At 42.0% G+C, this 16,460-nt stretch overlaps 1 protein-coding gene across 2 annotated transcripts in view; it reads left to right on the forward strand.

Annotated features, from left to right (window-relative positions):
- mad1l1 (mitotic arrest deficient 1 like 1) overlaps positions 1-16,460 on the forward strand; it is a 1,104,775-nt gene that overhangs the window by 267,754 nt on the left and 820,561 nt on the right. The gene's annotated exons all lie outside the window — the stretch shown is intronic.

Below are 16,460 nucleotides of genomic sequence, written 5' to 3' on the forward strand. Positions count from 1 at the left end.
CTCCTTGGTGGCTTCCCACCAGTGAACAGGGGAATCAAAGAAGGCTTTCAAGGTTTTCCAACCTGTGTACTTCCTGTCTAGTTCCTTGGTGTTCTCTGGGGTCAGCAGCTTTACGTTCAGCTTCCATGTCCTCCTGCCTGCCTTCCATTCCTCCCGTAAGTGACAGGTGGCTCACAGAAGGCAGTGGTCAGAGAAGAACACCGGCATGACATTGGTGGATCTGACCTTGAGGGATTCTGAGAGGAAGAGAAAGTCCATCCGGGAGTGGGCTGTGCCGTCCGATCGTGTCCAGGTGGCTTGTGGCTGTGCTCCACCTGTGGGGGTGCCAAAGGCGTCGCACAGCTTGGCTGTCTTCACCCTTTCCATCAGGAGTCTGGAGGTACTGTCCAGCCTGCTGTCGGCACTGCCGGATCTTCCAGCCGCATCAATGGTGCAGTTGAATTCTCCGCCAGAACGACCGGCTGGGACGTCACCAGCAGCGCTGGGAGCTGCTCGAAAACGGCCAGCCGCTCGCTCCGCACGGGGGAGGCGTACACGTTGATCAGCCGGAACGGAGTGCCCCGGTATTTGACGTCTGCTACCAGGAGGCGCCCTGCAGCCACCTCTTTAACTTGGGTGATTGAGAAGTTGCCTCCCTGTAGCAGAATCCCCAGGCCGGAAGCGCAACAATCGTTGTTTCTCCCCCCACCCCCCCCCCCCGCAGCCACACAGACAAACCCTGGGTCCACCACCATGACCACCTCCGGTAGTTGCGGAGGTGTGGTAGTCCGCACTCCTGGAGGAAGGTCACGTCGGCCTTTACAGTGTCCAAGTACTGGAGTGCGCTGATGCATCGCCCAGTACTGTTCAAACTGCGCACGTTTAAGCACGCCAATTTAATGTCTGCATCATTTAAAGTTCTTTATTTCAGCTGCTTGCCGTCTTCACCTTCACAGTCCTGAGCCTTCGTGTCCACCACCTTTGTGCAGTCTTTCACCTTCTGTGGGCTCAGCTACTGCAGGTAATCCTCCCCTGGGTGTGGCAGTTCTGGTTCTAAGCCTGGGGGGTTGTTGACTTCCAGGGCTGCTTCCGCTTCAGGCTGATGGGTGCTGGCCGTGGCTCTGCTCCTGGATTCCCAGAGCTGGGGGTCTCTGCTGCTCTCCGCCTCCCCAGCCGCCTCTTCTGCTGGGGCTGCTGGCCTCCCCCAACTGCTCCCTCCTTTGAAGAGGACAGGGTATCGGAGGCTGTGTGGTTCCCTGCCCTTTTCTTTGGTTTCTCTGCCCTCTGTCGTTTGGCCAGAGCCTTTTGGGCCTTTTTGTGTTTGCCCATGACGCTCCAGCCGCCTTCCCCCTCGGCTCTCCCCTCCTCCATGGACTCCTCCTTTCTTGTGGCGGGTCCTGGAGGGTCTGTAAGGGGGTGCCGGGCCTCGGGGTGCTTGCACCTTCCTCCCTGGTGTTGTCTTCCATTGTGTTGGGTGCCTCCTCTGCAGAGCTGACGGGTATGTCGGAAACTGCTGAGGCCCTTTCAGTGCCAGCACCTCCCCTGGTCGCCTGTGCATAGGTGCCACCATGTCTTGGGCAGGCCCTGTACAGGTCGCCAGCCTGTCTGCAGAGGTTGCAGGGCTTGGCCTGCGTGCAGTCTTTGGTCAGGTAGCCCTCTGTTTTACAGTTCTTGCCAGTGGAATTGCCTCTGGCCACTTTAGTTTAGTCTTGTCATACAATCTAGTTAATGAGCATTTCAGGGCCCTTTTCTGTCTTTCAGCTGCCCCATAAGATTGAGGATGGTAAAGGCAGGTGAAATGATGCTTATACTACAAAGCTTCCATCAACTCATATAACTTTACTCATAGAGTGGGGATCATTATCACTTGAGATTTTCTCTGGGATCGTAAACCAAGGAATAAAAACCTCATAATAAAAATTATCAACAGTTGGGCATTATTTCTCTGAGTTTGATAAGCTTTTACCCATGGAAATAACAAACACAATAACGTCCATAATCACTTCCCACACATTTAGTAACTGCATAAGATCTCTCTGGAGATGTAAAAATGAATTCAGGGGAAGGGTCCAGTAGCAGCAGGTACCTGCAGTGTGTTTTGGGATTATGTCTCTAGCAAATCATACGGTTACTGCTGCTTTTCATGCTACGGTCAAGAATCTCTCATTGTTGATTGTACCCATCATCTTACTCAAAGTATACTTTAATCCATAAAGTCTTTTCAGCCACTGGCGCATCAGGTTGTAGTTGTAGTAATTCACCTATGAATTTGGAAAGTATTGGCAGTTGGATCTTCTGAAGTGCTTTGTGACCATGAAGAGCTACTGATGCTGCCTTAACAAAGGAGTCAGCTCGTTTATTCCGTCTAGTCATTTCATCATTCCTGTTAGCATGAGACATGTGGTTTATAGCAACAATTGTAGTAAGTAATTGAAAAGCAGGAAAAGGTTCATAGTTAGTTCACTGTATTTTATTGTAGTTCCAAAGAGGTGAAAAACCCATATATTTCCTTAATTGTCCATTGTCATGTGCTACTGCTAAGGCAATACGAGATTCAGTGTCAATGTTTACAGCAATGTCAGCTGTAAGGATGATGGCTTTTGTTAAGGTAAAAGGTTCAGTTTCTTGAGCAGACAGGAGGGAAGTAGCTGTGCCACCTCAGTTGTTGTATAATGTGTACACACTGCCTATTCACTAAAATTTTCCACTAATTTTTCTCCCCAACTATTAGCTTGGGAGGAAAAGCTGTCAAAGATAAATTACATGCGGATTTATATCAGGTGGCATTTTACAATGGGTAGATTAAAATCATGCAAGTTCTTAAATACAGGTTGCTAATGAATTACTTAAACTGTGTGCTCTTCAGCATTGCCGAATCTAAGATTCTATTATTGGGCAATTAATATTCAATATTTAATATTCTGGACTCAAGATTGGAATATAATTCCAAGTCCACAATGGCTAAACCTTGAAAGTTACTCTGTACAAGGGTTCTCTGGCTTCCATTTTAGGAACTTCACTTCCTTTTGTATTATCTAAATAGAATAAACAAATGGTTAATCCAATAATTAAACATACATTACGAATATGGTTTCAATTTCGTAAACTTTTTGGTTTGAACAAATTTATATTATCAAACCCTATTATACCTAATTTTTTTTTCAACCCTCGGTTATGGATCAAGCCTTTTTGATATGGAAAATGAAAGATATAACATGTTTCAGTGACTTATTTCTGGATAACTGTTTCATGTCTTTTGAACAGTTATCTAATAAATATAATTTGCCCAGATCCCATTTTTTTAGATATTTACAAATAAGAAACTTTTTAAATACCATGCTGCCTATCTTTCTGATTTCACACCCTACTGATATCACCGATAAAATTTTAGGTTTAAACCCCTTTCAGAAGGGATTAATAGCAACTATTTATGATATAATTATGAAATTACAGCCAGGTATATCTGATAAAATTAAAAATGAATGGGAAAGGGTAATTCAACTTTGCCTGCCTACAGAAAAATGCGATAAAATTTTTCAATTAGTTAGCTCTTCCTCTATATGTGCTAAACATACGCTAATACAATTTAAGGTAGTGTATAGGGCCCATATGTCTAAAGATAAACTAGCTCGTTTTTATTCCCATATAAACCCTATTTGTGACAGATGTCACTCTGAGGTGGCGTCCTTGACTCATATGTTCTGGTCCTGCCCTCTCTTGGAAAAATTCTGGAAAGATATTTTTGATATTATTTCAACAGTTTTGCGTTTTGACCTACAACCTCATCCTATTACGGCAATTTTTGGTTTGCCAATGACGGAACATAGATCTTTATCCTCTTCAGCCTGTCGGATGATCACATTTGTTACTTTAATGGCCAGAAGATCCATTTTATTGAATTGGAAGGAGACCACCACCCCCCCCCCACTACATTTCAATGGTTTTCTCAAACTATATCATGTTTAAATTTAGAAAAAATTAGGAGTGTCATTTTTGATCCTTCGGTTAAATTTGAAGAGACTTGGAAGCCATTTATTCAACACTTCCATATGATGTAACTTGACCTTTTCCAAATCCTTCTTATTAACTTAAAATATATGAATAGAGGAGTGGAGTTGACGACATTATTGAATATATTTGATTTAAGATATTGGTCCAACCTTGTTTTGTTCTGTTTGCTTTCTTTTTGGGTTTAGTATTTAGTTTTATTTTATTGTCTTTTTGGGGGGTTTTCTTTGCATTATTCTTTACTTTTTATTTCTTTTTTCTTTATGATTAACTGTATTAAGAGTTTGGAAGTCTATTACACCTGTATTATTTGAAGTCGTTTTTGTACATGTTTATCAACAATAAGATAATTCCTATCTCTTTGTATCAATATTGTTATTCTGTTTATAATTTCAGAAAATTAATAAAAAGATTTAAAAAGAAAGAAAGATAAACTGTGTACTCTGTGGTGCAGGTGGATACTTTTATCAAAGTTGCCTTGGCTTGAGGGGACCTTCAAGCCAAGTGGCCCGGCTGCCCTCAAACAAAAACATACCCCTCGTGGACACCCCCATGTTTTACCCCTACTGTGTCCATTGTCCTATTTTCATCTTTGTTGGATCAAAGAACTGTAAAACCATACATTTAGAATAGTGTTATCTGAAGAACTATGCTGTTCAAAACAAAAATGATCAGTCACAAGTGTGTCACATGAGCCATATTTGTATAAAGCACCTAAAGTTACAACTGAAGTTTATGGTCAAACTTTAAGCAGTTTAGTTTGGTAATGATTAGCCAAAATTTGGTCACTGTCGATTTGGTTATACATAAAACAAAAACGATAAATTAAAATAATATTCAAATTGTGTGGGACAGCTATCTCTTTATTTTTAGAATTATGTGCAATATTGCTCAGAGGCTGTAGTGGAGCAGCCTTGGTAAGTCTTGCACAATTATTGTCTCCATTCCCGTAGCAGCTTTAAACTTTTCATGTTGTAACACACACACAGAATGCTGGAGGAACTCAGCAAGCCATGCAGCATCTAGGAAAAGAGTACAGTTGATGTTTCAGGCTGAAACCCTTCAGCAGGCCTGGAGAAAAAAGCTGAGTGGATTTTAAAGGTGGGGGGAGGGGAGAGAGAAACACAAGGTGATAGGTGAAATCTGGAGAGGGAGGGATAAAGTAAAGAGCTGGGAAGTTGATTGGTGAAAGAGACAGAAGGCCATGGAAGAAAGCAAAGGGGGGAGGAGCACCAGAGGGAGGCAATGGGCAGGCAAGGAGATAAGGTGAGCGAGGAAAAAGGTGGTGGGTAATGGAGAAGAGGGGGGGTGTTGGGGGTATTACCAGAAGTTTGAGAAATTGTTACTCATGCCATCAGGTTGGAGGCTACCCAAACAGATTATAAGGTGTTGTTCCTCCACCCTAAGTGTGGCCTCATCACGACAGTGGAAGAGGCTATGGATGGACATATCAGAATGGGAATGGGAAGTGGAATTAAAATGGATGGCCACTGGGAAATCCCATTTTTTCTGGCGGATGGAACTTAGGTGCTCGGTGAAGTGGTCTTACAATCTACGACAGGTCTCATCGATAATCTCACTTTAATATTTGTGGGTTATTAAATGTTACTTATTCTCCTTCTAACATGATATCGGAATGTGTGGTATCCCTAGATGCTGAGAAAGCTTTGGACAGAGTTGAATGAAATTATTTATTTAAAACTTTAGAAAAATTCAATTTTGGTCCCGTTTTCATTCAATGGATTACTTTATTTAGCTCCTTCCGCTAGGGTTATCACTCATTCTCATAATTCCAAACCAATTAAGCTTCAACGTGGCACTAGACAAGGCTCTCTGTTGAGCCGTTTGCTTTTGGATCTGGCCTTAGAACCTTTAGCCATTGCCTTTCGAGAATCTAATGATGTCACCAGTATTTTAAGGAGAGACACTATTCACAATGTCTCGCTGTACGCTGATGATCTGTTGCTATTTATTTCTAATGTTGAGACTTCGTTACCCCATGCGCTTTCTTTACTCTCTTGTTTTAGCCAATTCTCAGGTTATAAATTAAAACTACATAAAAGTGAACTTTTCCCTTTGAATAATTTGATACCAACAAATTCTAACCTTCCTTTTAAAATTGTAAGAAACCAATTTACCTACTTAGGTGTAACAATACTGAAAACTATAAACGTCTATTTAAAGAAAATTCCCTTACCCTATTGAATCACGTAAAAAGGATACTATCAAGTTGGTCGCCTCTTTCGTTATTGCTGATTGGCCGAATTAACTCTATCAAAATGAATATATTACCTAAATTTATATATCTTTTTCAGGCATTATCTGTTTTTATTCCTAAATCTTTCTTTGATTCTCTTGACTATTATAGATTTTTATATATGGAAGATTAAGCGTTCTAGATTGGGGGGAGGGAAGGGAAGGAACGTCGACTTAGACCATGAGAGGCCTGTGTCGGGCATTTCATGCCTTACAAGGCGCAGATTGGAAGTCTGTGTGGGGCGCCACTCCTTGCACAGACACTAGAGCAATGTATGGTTAAGTGCCTTGCTCAAGGACACAAACGCGCTGCCACAGCTGAGGCTTGAACTAGCGACCTTTAGATCACTAGACGACCTTCAGATCACTTAACTTCTTGGTCACGTGGCCAACACAAAGATGAATTAAATAAAATTCATCTTCAGAAAGATAAAAAGAATGGAGGATTAACCTTACCAAGCTTTAGATTTTATTATTGGGCAGTTAATATAAGAAATCTTACACTTTGGTTATATTACATTAATTGTGAGGATTGCCTGATGTGGGGTTTTTTAGAAGCTAACTCCGTTAATAAATTTTCTATTATTTCTCTTCATGCATCCTCATTTCCTTTGTCTCTGAGTAAGTTAACTGATAATCTGGTAGTTAAACACACTATGAGAATTTGGATATGATTCTGAAAATACTTTGGCTTATTGAGAATTTTTCTTTCGAGTCCCATTTTTTCTAATTATTTTTTTAAACCCTCTATGATTGATGTGGCTTTTAAAGAATGGGATAGATTAGGTATTAAGTGCTTTCAGGACTTGTTTGTAGAGGGAAGTCTCTTTTCATTTGAACAACTGTCAATTAAATATAGTTTACCCAAAACTCATTTTTTTTCGATACCTACAAATAAGAGATTTTTTACGGTCTCAAATAAGTACATTTCCTAAAAGTCCTGATAAGAATCTATTAGCTGTAATTTTTAATTTGAAACTTTTTTATAATGTATCTATATGTAATATTTATAATATGTTGCTGGGAATGAGAAGCGTTCCTTTAGATAAAATTAAAAATCTTTGGGAACAAGATTTACAGACCTCAATTTCTGAGGAAACTTGGAATTAAATTTTTAAATTGGTTAACACTTCATCATTATGTGCCCGCCACTCTCTCCTACAATTTAAAGTGGTCCATAGGGCCCATATGACCAAGGATAAGTTGTCTCGTTTTTATTTAGATGCATCTCTGTGTTGTGATAAATGTAATAATGGAGAAGCTTCACTCATTCATATGTTTTGGACATGTCCGAGTCTTGGAAAATGTTGGAAAGAAGTACTTCAAACTTTCTCGATACTTTTCAAAGTAAACTTTCAGCCTAATCCTTTGACCGCTTTATTTGGTATTGTTGGAGGGAAGGATATTACTTTGGAGAAATCTGACTTGCACATTTTGGCTTTTATGTCTCTTATGGCCTGAAGGACACTCTTGCTTAAATGGAAAGATGCGGCCCCTCCTATTCACGCTCAATGGTTACGTGATGTCATGTCATGTTTAAATTTCGAGAAGATTCGATGTTCACTCTCTGAATCTAGCCAAGACTTTCAAACATTGTGGGGACCTTTTCTGAATTATTTTCTAAACCTTTGATTTGCTGTTAAATCACAGAAGATGACTAATATTTTTTTCCCCTTTTTCCTTTACTAATCAGCTTCGGTCTTGGTAGTGGGTTAGATTTTTTTATATATAATAAAATTACTATATTTCAATGTTATGAATTAATTAATCTGTATGAATATTGGATAAGGAGTCTTTATATGTTAATTAGCATAATGTATTAATATATTTTTTTCTTGTACTCTGTATTCTTATGTGTAAAATTAATAATAAATATATTGGAAATAGAGGTCTCACCGGGAGCACTGAACACAGTATATAACCCCAACAAGCTCACAGGTGAAGTGTTGCCTCACCTGGAAGGAGTATTTAGGGCCCTGGATGGTAGTGAGTGAGGAGGTGTAGGGGCAGGTGTAGCACTTGTTCTGCTTGCAAGGGTAAGTGCCAGGAGGGAGATCAATGGAGAGGGACACATGAGCAAGGGAGTTAGGTAGGGAGCAATCCCTGTGGAAAGCAGAAAATGGGGACGGGGCGGTGGAGAGAAATATGTGTGTGGTGGTGGGATCCCGTTAAGTGGTGGAAGTTCCGGAGAATTATGTGCTGGATGTGGAAGCTGGTGGGATGCTAGTTGAAGACATGTGGAACCCTATCCCTGGTAGAGTGGTGGTAGGATGGGGTAAGAGCAGACGTGTGTGAAATGGTAGGGATGCGTTTGAGGGCAGTGTTGATGGTGGAGGAGGGGATACCCCTTTCTTTGAAAAAGGAGGACATCTCCTTTCTTCTAGGATGAAAAGCTTCATCCTGAGAGCAGATGCTGTGGAGACAGAAGAATTGAGAGAAGGGTATGGCATTTTTACAAGTAACAGGGTGGGACGAGTTATGTTCTAGGTAGCTGTGAGAGTCCATGGGTTTATAATAACATCGGTTAATAAGCTGTCTCTGGAGATAGAGATAGTGAGCTCGAGAAAGGAGAGGGAGGTGTTGGAAATGGAGCAGGTAAATTTGAGGGTAGGGTGGGAAGCTGGAGGCAAAGTGGATGAAGTCAGCAAGTTCAGAATGGGTGCAGGAAGCAGCACCAATCCAATCGTCAATGAAGCGTAGGAAAAGTGGGGGATGTAGATTGGGAGACTACTTGGCCAAGCACCTACTCTCTGTCTGCCAGAAATAGTGGGATCTTCCAGTGGCCACCCATTTTAATTCCACTTCCCATTCCCATTCCGGTATGGCTGTCTATGGCCTCCTCCATTGCCATGATGATGCCACACTTAGATTGGAGAACAACACCTTATATTCCGTTTGGGTAGCCTTCAATCTGATGGCATGAACATTGATTTCTCTAACTTTTGATAGTGACCCCCAAGCCCCTCTCCTTCACCATTTCCCATCCTCTTTTCTCTCTCTCACCTTATCTCCTTGCCTGCCCATCGCCTCCCTCTGGTGCTCCTCCCTCCTTTTCTTTCTGCTTTGGTCTTCTGTCTCTTTCACCAATCAACTTCCCAGCTCTTTACTTCATTCTTCCCCCTCCAGGTTTCACCTATCACCTTGTGTTTCTCTCTTGCCTCCCTTTATAAATCTACTCCTCAGCTTTTCTCTTCAGTCCTGCAGAAGACTGGACTGAAGAGAAAAGCTGAGGAGTAGATTTTGGCTCAGAATGTCGTTGTATTCTTTTCTTACATGCTGCCTAGCCTGCTGAGTTCTTCTAGCATTTTGTGTGTGTGTTGCTTGGATTTCCAGCATCTGCAGATTTTCTCTTGTTTGCCTTTGATATTGTAATTGCTTTTGACAATATTATATAACACTTGTAATTTTACATAACTCTTCAAATAACAGTATAAGCTTTCCTTTAAACAAAATTGCAACTTTATTTACAGTGACACTTATTGAGACAGGTATCCCTGCTTCCACTGTTAATCCAGAATACTTTTGAAAACAATTATGCATGCGTTCTTCTCATTCATTAACATCATTGTCTCTTTGGTACCACACTGTGTATTTATGCCAGTTTACAGTGTGAGGAAAGCATTTTCTTAGAGCTCCTTCTAGATCAGTTCAAGGTACATTTAAATCAACATTTCACTCATGCTCTCTGTACCCCTCAACCTCCCATCTCCCAAAGTGCTATTAGGTATTGCCGCCTGGTGTGGTCCTTGTTGAAACCGTGCAGGGGGAAGGCAGGTGTACAGTAAGTATCTAGTTCATCCTCAGACTCTACTGCCAATTGTTTCTTTTCAAACACTGAAGAAGGCACAATTATCCTTTGCCTGCTCTTTCTGTGTCTTTTCCTCCTTTAACTTTTGCTCACGTTTTCTACGGTTTTACAGGATTCATTTAACCACTTTGAATTTCACATCTACATTGAACAAACACAGGTCACTCTATAGTCTTGTCACATCTTTCTTTCTCTAACAGCATTGGTGACATTCACTTCCTGCATTCCACCCATACGCTATACTTCTCAACATGCCTAATGATTTCTGGTCTGTGTATAAACATACGTGCTACCAGAGTCCTTTAGAGGCCTGGGATGGATGATTTTCATTCTACCATTCATGCGGCGTGTATATATACACACACACACACACACACACCCTTACCTTTTTTCTCAAGCACATACTTACTGAATTTTTGTGTGCTCTATGAGGGACCCAACCTGAGCTATAGCATCTTTGTGTGGCAAACTTGTGCGAGATACGACCCAGATCACAACCACATACAACCTTTTTTCTTAATGTTGCAGCTTTTCCATGTTGGCCACTGAGGTGTGGCATACCTTGACTACTCCAAACAGGAGGAAATTTGTGCTCCAGCAGCAGATTCAGTCCCTTGCTCAAATACGAGCCTAGGATTTAGGACTGATTAGCTACTGGGTCTGATTTCCCTTCTCCTGTACAACGAAGTCCAGGGTTAGCCTCCTACCTATTATTTTCTTAAAGAGGTAGTGTGGAAGTTGCAACAAAGCAATGGTTAAAGACAATGTATAGGCAAGGATAGCTTGGGGCAGTTGTAGTCAAGTGAGACTGTCAGAGAAATCTCTGCTTACTAAAGAGGAGATAGGCTGAGGCGATTGTGGTAGTATGTACTTAAGTCAAATGAGTGAGGCCTTCGATAGCAAAATAACTGAAATAACTGGGCCCAGAACATACACACTCCTACACCTTAAACACATTTTATTTTAACTTCACAAACAAGAGAAAATCTGCAGGTGCTGGAAATCCGAGCAACACACACAAAATGCTGGAGGAACTCAGGACACCAGCCACATCGATGGAAAAAAGTACAGTTGACGTTTTGGGCCGAAACCCTACCAAAGGGTTTCAGCCTGAAATGTCAACTGTACTTTCTTCCATAGACACTGCCTGGCCTGAGAAGTTCCTCCAGCATTTTGTGTGTGTTGCTTTTATTTTAATTTGTGCACAAGGAGACAGCATGGCCCCTTTCACCACACTGTCTAAAGTCTGAACAGAAATTTGCTATTTTTATATAGAATTGGCTTATCAGTTACTGATATTGACAATTTGGTAAATTGTATATGTTTGAATTCCTTATTCTGAACTGATTCCACAACCTTTGGACTCGCATTCAAGGATTCTACAACTTGTGTTCTCAGTATTCATTCACTCATTCATCTAGCTATCCATTCATGCACTCATTGATTGATTTATTGATTTGTATTTGTACATATTGCCTTCTTTTGCACATTGGTTGTTTGAAAGTCTTTTGTGTGGTTTTTCATTAATTCTATTGTATTTTTTAGTTTTTCTGTGAATGCCTACAAGGAAATGAATTCCAGGGTAGTCTATGATGACATATATGTATTTTGGTAATAAATTCATTTTGAAATTTGAATTTGAACTTTGAGAGGATGAAGAGGGATATGTACGACAAACGGAACATTTTGTATAATGTGAATCCAGGCTTATTAAAGTGATTCTGCTGTTTATGGAGCCATCTGGTTGAATGATCAATGAGTGTCAATAGGCAGAATCAGAATCAGGTTTATTTTCACCAGCAACACACATCAAAGTTGCTGGTGAACGCAGCAGGCCAGACAGCATCTCTAGGAAGAGGTACAGTCGACGTTTCAGGCCGAGACCCTTCGTCAGGACTAACTGAAGGAAGAGTTAGTAAGAGATTTGAGAGGGGGAGGGGGAGATCCAAAATGATAGGAGAAGACAGGAGGGGGAGGGATGGAGCCAAGAGCTGGTCAGGTGATTGGCAAAGGGGATATGAGAGGATCATGGGACAGGAGGCCCAGGGAGAAGGAAAAGTTGGGGAGGGGGACCCAGAGGATGGGCAAGGGGTATAGTCAGAGGGACAGAGGGAGAAAAAGGAGAGTGAGAGAAAGAATGTGTGTATATAAATAAATAACGGATGGGGTACAAGGGGGAGGTGGGGCATTAGCATAAGTTTGAGAAGTCAATGTTTGTGCCATCAAGTTGGAGGCTACTCAGACGGAATATAAGGTGTTGTTCCTCCAACCTGAGTGTGGCTTCATCTTTACAGTAGAGGAGGCCGTGGATAGACATGTCAGAATGGGAATGGGATGTGGAATTAAAATGTGTGGCCACTGGGAGATCCTGCTTTCTCTGGCGGACAGAGCGTAGGTGTTCAGCAAAGCGGTCTCCCAGTCTGCGTCGGGTCTTGCCAATATATAGAAGGCCACATCGGGAGCACTGGACGCAGTATATCACCCTAGCCGACTCACAGGTGAAGTGTTGCCTCACCTGGAAGGACTGTCTGGGGCCCTGAATGGTGGTAAGGGAGGAAGTGTAAGGGCATGTGTAGCACTTGTTCCGCTTACAAGGATAAGTGCCAGGAGGGAGATCAGTGGGGAGGGATGGGGCGGACGAATAGACAAAGGAGTTGCGTAGGGAGCGATCCCTGTGGAAAGCGGGGGGGCGAGGGAAAGATGTGACAAGGGAGTCGCGTAGGGAGCGATCCCTGCAGAAGGCTGGGGTAGCTGGGTAGCCTCCAACCTGATGGCATGAACATTGACTTCTCTAACTTCCACTAATGCCCCACCTCCCCCTTGTACCCCATCCGTTATTTGTTTTTATACACACATTCTTTCTCTCACTCTCCTTTTTCTCCCTCTGTCCCTCTGACTATACCCCTTGCCCATCCTCTGGGTCCCCCCCCCAACTTTTCCTTCTCCCTGGGCCTCCTGTCCCATGATCCTCTCATATCCCCTTTGCTAATCACCTGTCCAGCTCTTGGCTCCATCCCTCCCCCTCCTGTCTTCTCCTATCGTTTTGGATCTCCCCCTCCCCCTCCCACTTTCAAACCTCTTACTAGCTCTTCCTTCAGTTAGTCCTGACGAAGGGTCTTGGCCTGAAACGTCGACTGCACCTCTTCCTAGAGATGCTGCCTGGCCTGCTGCGTTCACCAGCAACTTTGATGTGTGTTGCTTGAATTTCCAGCATCTGCAGAATTCCTCTTGTTTGCGTTTTTATTTTCACCAGCATGTGTCGTGAAATTTGTTAACTTAGCAGCAGCAGTTCAATGCAAGAAGAAGAAGAAAGAATAAATAATAAATGAGTAAATCAATTACAGTAGATGTACAGTGGCATGCAAAAGCTAAGCAAGTTAAAGATGATCTGATTTCCAAAAGGCATAAAGTTAAAGATGACACATTTCTTTAATATTTTAAGCAAGAAAACTATTTTATTTCCATCTTTTACAGTTTCAAAATAACAAAAAAGGAAAAGGGCCCAAAGCAAATGTTTGGGCACCCTGCATGACAGTACTTAGTAACTCCCCCTTTGGCAAGTAAGAGTCTTTCAATTCTTGTTTGGGAGATTTTTGCCTATTCTTCCTTGCAAAAGGCTTCTAGTTCTGTGAGATTCTTGGGCTGTCTTGCATGCACTGCTCTTTTGAGGTCTATCCACAGATTCTCGATGATGTTTCGGTCAGGGGACTCTGAGGGCCATGGCAAAACCTTCAGCTTGTGCCTCTTGAGGTAGTCCATTGTGGATTTTGAGGTGTGTTCAGGTTCATTATCCTGTTGTAGAAGCCATCCTCTTTTCATCTTCGACTTTTTTACAGACAGTGTGATGTTTGCTTCACGGTAACAGCAATTTTGACTGAGGTACCCAAAAGGTTCAAAGGAACAACTAAACAAGCCTGATGCATTTTGGAAACAAGTCCTGTGGACTGATGAAGTTAAAATAGAACATTTTGGCCACAATGAGCAAAGGTATGTTTGGAGAAAAAAGGGTGCAGAATTTCATGAAAAGAACACCTCTCCAACTGTTAAGCACGGGGGTGGATCGATCATGCTTTGGGCTTGTGTTGCAGCCAGTGGCACCGGGAACATTTACTGGTAGAGGGAAGAATGAATTCAATTAAATACCAGCAAGTTCTGGAAGCAAACATCACACTGTCTGTAAAAAAGCCGAAGATGAGAAGAGGATGGCTTCTACAACAGGATAATGAAACTAAACACACCTCAAAATCCACAATGGACTGCCTCAAGAGGCGCAAGCTGAAGGTTTTGCCATGGCTCTCACAGTCCCCCGACCTAAACATCATCGAGAACCTGTGGATAGACCTCAAAAGAGCAGTGCATGCAAGACGGCCCAAGAATCTCACAGAACTAGAAGCCTTTTGCAAGGAAGAATGGGTGAAAATCCCCCAAACAAGAATTGAAAGACTCTTAGTTGGCTACAAAAAGCGTTTACAAGCTGTGATACTTGCCAAAGGGGGTGTTACTAAGTACTGCCATGCAGGGTGCCCAAACTTTTGTTTCGGGCCCTTTTCCTTTTCTGTTATTTTGAAACTGTAAAAGATGGAAATAAAAAAGTTTTCTTGCTTAAAATATTATAGAAATGTGTCATTTTTAACTTGATGCCTTTTGGAAATCAGTTCATCTTTTACTCGCTTAGCTATTCACAATAACAGCAAGTTTGACCGGGGTGCCCAAACTTTTGCATGCCACTGTATATTGAATAGATTGGAAATTGAGCAAAAGACAAATAATATACATTAAAAAGCGACGTAGTGTTCAGGGGTTCAATGTCTATTTAGGAATCGGATGGCAGAGGGGAAGAAGCTGTTCCTGAATAGCTGAGTGTGTGCTTTCAGGTTTCTATACCTCCAACCTGATGGTAACAGTGAGAAAAGGGCATGCCCTGGGTACTGGAAGTCCTTAATAATGGACGCTGCCTTTCTGAGACACTGCTTCTTGAAGATGTCCTGGATACTTTGTAGGTTAGTACCCAAGATGGAGACTACTAAAGTTACAACCCTCTGCAGCTTCTTTTGGTCCTGTGAAGTTATGCACCCCCCCCCCCCCATACCAGACAGTGATGCAGTCTGTCAGAATGCTCTCCACAGTACATCTATAGTAATTTTTGAGTGTATTTGATGACATACAAAATCTCTTCAAACCCCTAATGAAGTATATTTGCTGTCTTGCCTTTGTTGATTTGTTGGGACCAGGTTAGGTTCTCAGAGATCTTGACACCCAGGAACTTGAAACTGCTCACTCTCTAAACTTCTGATCCCTCTGAGGATTGGTGTGTGTTCCTTCGTTTTACCCTTCCTGAAGTCCACAATCAGCTCTTTAGTCTTACTGATGTTGAGTGCAAGGTTGTTGCTGTGCCACCACTCCACTAGTTGGCATGTCTCACTCCTGTACGTCATCTTGTCTTCATCTGAGATTCTACTAACAATGGTATCATCAGCAAATTTATAGATGGTATTTATAGCTGCACAGTCATGGGTATAGAAAGAGTAGAGCAGTGGGCTAGTGTTGATCGTCAGCAAGGAGGAGATATTATCACCAATCCCCACAGATTGTGGTCTTCCGGTTAGGAAGTCGAGGATCCAGTTGCAGAGGGAGGTACAGAGGCCCAGGTTCTGTAACTTCTCAATTAGGATTATGGGAATAATGGTGTTAAATGCTGAGCTATAGTTGATGAACAGCATCCTGACATAGGTGTTTGTGTTGTCCAGGTGGTCTAAGGCCGTATGAAGAGCCATTGAGATTGCATCTGCCATTGACCTATTGTGGTAATAGGCAAATTGCAATGGGTCCAGGTCCTTGCTGAGGCAGGAATTCAGACTAGTCATGACCAACCTCTCAAAGCATTTCATCATTGCAGATGTGAGTGCTACCGGACGATAGTCATGCCAGGAGAAGAAACAAAGAGGCATGTAAATACAATGAAATGTAAGACAGAGAGGTTACAGATCTGAAGCCAAAAAAAACCCAAAATTTATATAAAAATTGGTGGTGGTAGATAGTGTGGTAGGTTGTTGAGGCTACGGCAGAATATAGACCAAATTTAGAACTGGGCAGATAGAATTTAGTCATGAGAAATGTGAAATGATATATTTTGGTTGAGCATATACAATAAGTGTTTGGATACTAGATTATTAATGAATGGAGAAACCTAGTACATCGCAGGCCTCTGCACCATTGTTCAAGTCAATAGTTTCTTGCAAATGCAGACACGGGCTGATAAAGTGGTGAAGAAGTTCTGCTGCATGTTTGCCTTTATCGGCCAGAATGTGGTGTATAGGAGGACATTATGTTGCAACTTTTTTTTTAACACTGGTTAAAATGCACTTGGAGTTTTGAGTGTAGTTGTGGTTGCCACACCATAGGAGGGATA

This window comes from Mobula birostris, chromosome 9 (assembly GCF_030028105.1).
Source record: "Mobula birostris isolate sMobBir1 chromosome 9, sMobBir1.hap1, whole genome shotgun sequence".
NCBI classification, from domain to species: domain Eukaryota; kingdom Metazoa; phylum Chordata; class Chondrichthyes; order Myliobatiformes; family Myliobatidae; genus Mobula; species Mobula birostris.